The sequence below is a fragment of the Haliotis cracherodii genome, unplaced genomic scaffold (genome assembly GCF_022045235.1).
Source record: "Haliotis cracherodii isolate W230 unplaced genomic scaffold, xgHalCrac1.p SCAF_3, whole genome shotgun sequence".
In the NCBI taxonomy this organism is placed as follows: Eukaryota; Metazoa; Mollusca; class Gastropoda; order Lepetellida; family Haliotidae; genus Haliotis; species Haliotis cracherodii.
Window position 1 is genome coordinate 66,687,405 of NW_027266286.1, and position 6,536 is coordinate 66,693,940.

The following is a 6,536-nucleotide window of genomic DNA, read 5'->3' on the forward strand; positions in this document are numbered from 1 at the left end:
TTGTTTCCCTTGATTGCTGCTTACATTTCAATGATTTGTTTCCCTTGTTGGGTTGCTGCTTATATTTCAATGATTTGTTTCCCTTGATTGCTGCTTACATTTCAATGATTCGCTTCCCTTGTTGGATTGCTGCGTACATTTCAATGATTTGTTTCCCTTGTTGGGTTGCTGCTTACATTTCAATGATTTGTTTCCCTTATTGGGTTGCTGCTTACATTTCAATGATTTGTTTCCCTTATTGGGATGCTGCTTACATTTCAATGATTTGTTTCCCTTGATTGCTGCTTACATTTCAATTATTTGTTTTCCTTGTTTGGTTGCTGCTTACATTTCAATGATTTGTTTCTCTTGTTTGATTGCTGCTTATATTTCAATGATTTGTTTCCCGTTTGATTGCTGCTTACATTTCAATGATTTGTTTCCCTTGTTGGATTGCTGCTTACATTTCAATGATTTGTTTCCTGGTTGGATTGCTGCTTACATTTCAATGATTTGTTTCCCGTTTGATTGCTGCTTACATTTAAATGATTTGTTTCCCTTGTTGGGTTGCTGCTTACATTTCAATGATTTGTTTCCCTTGTTGGGTTGCTGCTTACATTTCAATGATTTGTTTCCCCTGTTAGATTGCTGCTGCGGTCGCTCGTCACGCCGAAGGCCCGGGTTCGATTCCCCACATGGATACAATATGTGAAGACCATTTCCGGTGTCCCTGTCGTGATATTGCTGCGATGTTGCTAAAAGCGATGCACTCACTCACTCACTCACTACAAACAACTCACGAACTCAACCACCGTGCAACAACACGTATATACCACGCGCAACATGTTTTTAAATATCACATGTGTTTGGTATTGCATGACAGACTTGTTCCACATTCATGTCACGCGATACGACAGTGAGGCCCACACAAAGTCCGTGGTCGTGGACAATCGTGAAATCTCAGATATCACCTATTCCACGAAACTCGGTTAATAACAACCGGTGATGGTCTTTGAACATATTCGGGTACACATCGAGGCCTCGGTCGTTGTGGACAGAAGCGGCCCACGCCAATGGAGTGCGGCATTCGTGGAGTGTTTACAGTCAGGAAGACAGGCAAGACCGACGCTGTTATTCTCAATCAGCACTTTTCATTCACAACGTATGGTGACGTCATATGCAGTTCGTGTGTCTAGCCGGATAAAACGGATCAAATCTCAGCATAACACCACGTCTGTTTTGCACTCTGATTCCGGGCTGGCTGTGTAACCTGTCGGTGATTTTAAGATTGTTTTCAACTGAATCAGCTGATTACGTCACAGCCATAAATAATCCTAGATCATTCATTGACCGTTTTATGGGTCATAAGCGGCAGACAGGATCAATCAAGATTGGTGTTTTTTTAGTTAACCGACCATGTGAGTGAATGAACATAAAATTAACCTCGCAACGGCAATGTTACAACTACATAGTGACGAAAACTAGTCATCAATTGAATTTAAAACATACCATCAATACATTAATGTTATATCAAACATATTCAAAATATGAACGGTATTTCATCATGGGCAGATCCTTGCACGAAATATTACTTATACTTTGTGATTATACTGCGTACCTTTTAACAGTCAAATGTTCGGAACGCCACTGGATCACTATATACTGCACAGAGATATGGATAAATGATAAACTGCTTAGCACTTTTTAATACTACATGTACATGGCTATAGGTTTTGTTCAGTTTCTTTGTTGCTTAACGCCATGTATAGCTACCTGCAAATAATGGACCAGTGATTGATATTATGAGCAACGAAACCCCGTGGGTATTTTGTTCAGTGCATTGCACGATATATAACATAATATATTGACGACTTATATTTCAGTGCAAAGATTGACCAAAAAAAACTGTTAAATGCTCGTCACTGGTGATTATACATGGTATAGATGAATACTGTGTGTCCTCTTCCTGGCCACGTGACTCAAACAGACGGCGCGTCAAACTGAAACTGGAAGAATAGAATGAGTTTGGTTACATTATTTCAGTTATACCACGCCGATATGTTTGTACTTTCTGACGTTAACCACTAAGATTTCTGGTGAAACCCACAAGCACGGGTACGGTGCGGACAAAGTTACAAATATATCAAAGCAAATCTGGGATTCGTACCCTTAATCATGACTTTCTGCAGGCTCCTTCCCAGCGCGTGACACCTTGGTTACACTCTCGGTAACATCGCTGCCACCAGTGTGGGCGCGGCCATTAAAAGAATCTTGAAATTCGCCTTCTAAACCCAAATGTAGTAACGTATATACTTTTGTTATCTTTGGTAATGCCATCACAGTTAATTTTGAAACGGTTTACGACTGACCATATTTCCCAGTTTAATTTATCTTTTTGTTTGATTGATTGGATTGGTTCGAGATTGCAGACGAAGGGACAACCAATTTCTGCCTTACATTCTTACTGTACCAATTACATGATAGTTGTAATGAAACAGAAATTCAAATTGACCAACAAGAAAAATAATGTAGCAAGGGTAAGAGTATTCAGCGTCACGACAGTCAATATTTGTTTGTAAACATAACGGTCAGTTGGTTGCGAGTTCAACTCCAAGCATGGTTGAGACCATCTGTCACAGTGGGCATCTTTCACTGCTGGCAGCGATAGCATAGAGAGCTCCGCGAACGGGATATCGCTGTGAGGAGCTTGAGGTTTCTTGCATGAATTGCGGCGCCTTCAAGATTGGTGTTTTTTTCAGTCAACCGACAATGTGAGTGAATGAGCATAAAATTAACCTCGCAACGGCAATGTTACAACTACATAGTGACGAAAACTAGTCATAAATTGAATTTAAAACATACCATCAATACATTAATGTTATATCAAACATATTCAAAATATACACGCACCCAATTTGACGACTTTGCCACGACGAGTCTCTTATAATGCCCGAGTTGAGCTGTTTGAGCGCCAGAAACCGATTATCGTGGGTTAGAAAACCGATTATGTTTCTAGGTTTGTCAGCACCATTCCCGTGATCATGACTTTCACCGACGTGGTAAACGTCTGACAACTGCATCACGTCGGAATTTTATCCCACATTAAGCTGACACGCCGTCATATGACTGGACTATTGCTAAAAGCGGCGTAAAACCATACTCACTCACTCACTCTAATCCAACCCACATTAGTAGGATTGGGGGCAGACATCACATCATATGTATTTCTGAAGTCGTTTCTTCTGGAGGACGTTATGAATCAATCTGTCATCATCTCTTCTTGACGTGTCGGGGCTTTTGTCTTGTTTCTTCACCAGATGAAATGCGCTTGAGTAGATAACATTGTTACACACCACGACAGGATAAGTGCGTGTAAACAGTGACAGATAAGCCCAGTCGAAATGTATAGGGTTACAATGACACTGTGTGTACCCAATATGCTGCTGCTAATACTGATATTGCTATAATACGGTTCAGGGACGAAAGGAAAATAATATGGTTCAGGGACGAAAGGAAAAAAATATGGTTCAAGGACTGTGTTTGTTCCGCACTCAGCAATAATCCAGCTGTAAGATATGACGGCGGTCTGTAAATAATCTAGTCTGGACCAGACAATCCAGTGATTGACATGATCATTGATCCAGGCATTTGGGATACAATGTCAAGCATCAACCAAATCAGCTACTACTACTACTACTACTAATACTACACTAACCATACCGCCCAGTCAAGCATACATGGAGTACACGCGAACTAAGATGTCAGCGATAAATCAAGAAACTAGATATAGACGATTTATTAACAATTCCAAGAATACTTGTAACAATGACGCAATCCCGCGACCCACAATTGTAAACAGCGTAGTATAAGTCACGTCCTCGGTGACATTCCTCAACCACGTGGTGGTCTCCAGCCGGATGTTTCTGTCAAACAAGCCGCCAATCAAAATAACCATATTACATGACGTTAGGCCTAACTATATTACACCCTCTGTGATTGGCCACAAAAGAGTTCAAGGCCACAGGTGCATCCCATATTTGGGGAATGACGTCATTTCGTGTAAACTATGGATCGGTTTCATCACAGTGAAAAACATGATTAGTCATACCGGCCGGAGTCGTGTTGCGAAGAGTTCAGCGTTCCTTTTCGTTTGTGTAAATCATGAAACGTCCCTAATGTACTTTTGAACCGGAGAGCAAGTAGGAGCGGTTGGCAAATACCCTTGACATGAATTCTTTCTATTTTCCCCATAGTTGTATTCCTAGCGAGTGCTACCATTCTGACGCATACTAAATTGTAAAACACGGCGTGTTCCTAGCCCGGCAGTTGATAAACACACCTATTTTGTTTACTTTGCTGCTTGGATCTCCATAATCTGACACGATGATAACCCATCGAGCCCTGTAAATTCTTTAATCGTCTGGTTCGGATTGATTATTTCCAGTGTTTGTGTCAATGCACCGGCTCACTCACAGCCCCCGTCCACACCCATTCCCGTAGTTCATTTGCACCGGCTGACCCTCACCGATATGTTTGTTTACAGAGAGAATGTTTCTTTATAGCCAGTCACAACCAACGTGAAACGGCGGGGTAGCCTAGTGGTTTAAGCGTTCGCTCGTCACGCCGATGATCCGGGTTCGATTCCCCACAATGGAACAATGTGCAAAGCCCATCTCTGGTGTCCCTACTGGACATCTGGTGTCATATTGATGGAGTATTGCTGAAAGCAACGTAAAACGCACTCACTCGGCTGATTTCTCTACATATTAGTATTCTTTAAGCTATTATACGTTTAGACTATCTTCCTATCACTGAAATATGTCCGCTTGAAATGACGATTGTGCAGAAAGTTAGACTTAAATAAACAGTCTATGTTTAGACACACAACTAGTTTATACATGAAAACCCAATCTCATTAAAATCAGATCTTAGTTCTCGCTACCGCTAAACAAAGATCTGAGGCCATCCCATTAGGGGTCACGTCAACACGACCTTTCATCAAACCTATCAAGGCGTCGCTTACCAGATCATGAAAGTGTCAGTCGGAATGTGATTTCTAATACTGCAACCTCGAAAACTTGAACACGGGGTATGCCGAACGATAGTTACGGGTTTAACGACTGAATCCATACAATCTAGACCATAAATTTGCCATTCCAGACTGTTCTTTTGTTCAGGTTTCAAATTTTTAATCGAGAATTTGTCAAAATAGGTTTAAAATTTAGTGCCGTAAAGCACGAGAAAGCTGCCTTTTGGTTGGCTAATGTCTACTTCTTGTCAGTCCTTCCATTGGTCGGTCAAAATTCACGCAAGGTCGGTCTGGCGTGACCCGTAATGGGATGTCCTCAGATCTTTGTTTAGCAGTAGCGAGAACTAAGATCTGATTTGAATGAGACTGATGAAAACCCTTCATCTCAATGGTTGAAACGTTGTAACCGTTTCACCAAGTCGATGCGTTTCGTATAAAAAGGTAACTGTCACTTTCGAGTATATTGTCATCATCATACGAGGGTTGGTTGATAAGTTTGGAAGGAGTTGCGTACTAGTGAAATATTTTGTGGATATTACATAATGTCACAGAGGTATATCCATAACTAACATGAGTCAATTGAGCAAATTGTTCAGCCGTGACAAGTCAATAAAATAAACTGGGTATGCTGTGGCCGATGGAAAATGGACAAAATTGAGGAACGTGTCAACTTTCTAAAACTTCAAATAAACCCTCTTATTAGTCTATTTCTATGCTGATTGTAGTAACTGCAATTCTGTACATACACTTATTCGAAAATGCATATCGACTTTGACTCCGAAAGTAGTTTTCTATAAACATTAGCTTCCACGGTGATGCGCCGGCAAATCGTCTGTTTTAACCAAAGGTGGGTTATTGTAATTTGATCAATCAGAATCGAGTAATTTCATTGTAGAATTTGCAACGACAGAGTATGACGTCATCATCTAGACGTCACTTATCTTACGTCATCAATGACGACGTTTGTATCACGTCAAAAATAATGTACAGTAAACAACGACCACGAGTCGTTTATTTCTTATAGTGAGTGAGTTAAAATTTAACGTCGCATCGGCATTATTTCAGCCATATAGCGACATATTTCTTATATGAGATATCATCATTATGTACAGCCTCTTTAAGGATGTTGATAAAATGTACAAGCTTGAATAATATTTACCCAGATTTAAACAATGCCGTCTCCTTGAATAGAATCCGACCTCGGAAATGTCGGACAAGTCCATTTTACGAACAGGTGGGTTAAAGTTTGGTATTTTCCGCATATTCTCACAATCCTCACGTCGATCATCTGTACCTTTTTTCTTAATACTGATTGTCATATCTCTCCCACTCCCACTCCCGATCGTTCGCTCACTGCGTTTATTTACATAGCCAAGCTACATCTAAGGGGAACAACTCGCTAGACACCTCCCTCTGAAAAATAACGTTGTCCAATATATGACGTCATCAAGTTGCGAGCGTCAGAAATGACGCCATAATAAAACAATGTTTTATCGCGAAATAAACCACGCCTCGTTCTTCATTGTTC

At 40.7% G+C, this 6,536-nt stretch overlaps 1 protein-coding gene across 1 annotated transcript in view; it reads right to left on the reverse strand.

Annotated features, from left to right (window-relative positions):
- Positions 1 to 6,320, reverse strand: part of LOC139474831 (major facilitator superfamily domain-containing protein 9-like) — a 33,221-nt gene extending 26,901 nt beyond the window's left edge. Inside the window, exon 1 of the mRNA XM_071257979.1 lies at positions 6,168 to 6,320. The gene's annotated coding sequence lies outside the window, so the exon portion shown is untranslated. The remainder of the gene's footprint in view (positions 1 to 6,167) is intronic.
- Between the last annotated feature and the right edge of the window lie 216 nt (positions 6,321 to 6,536).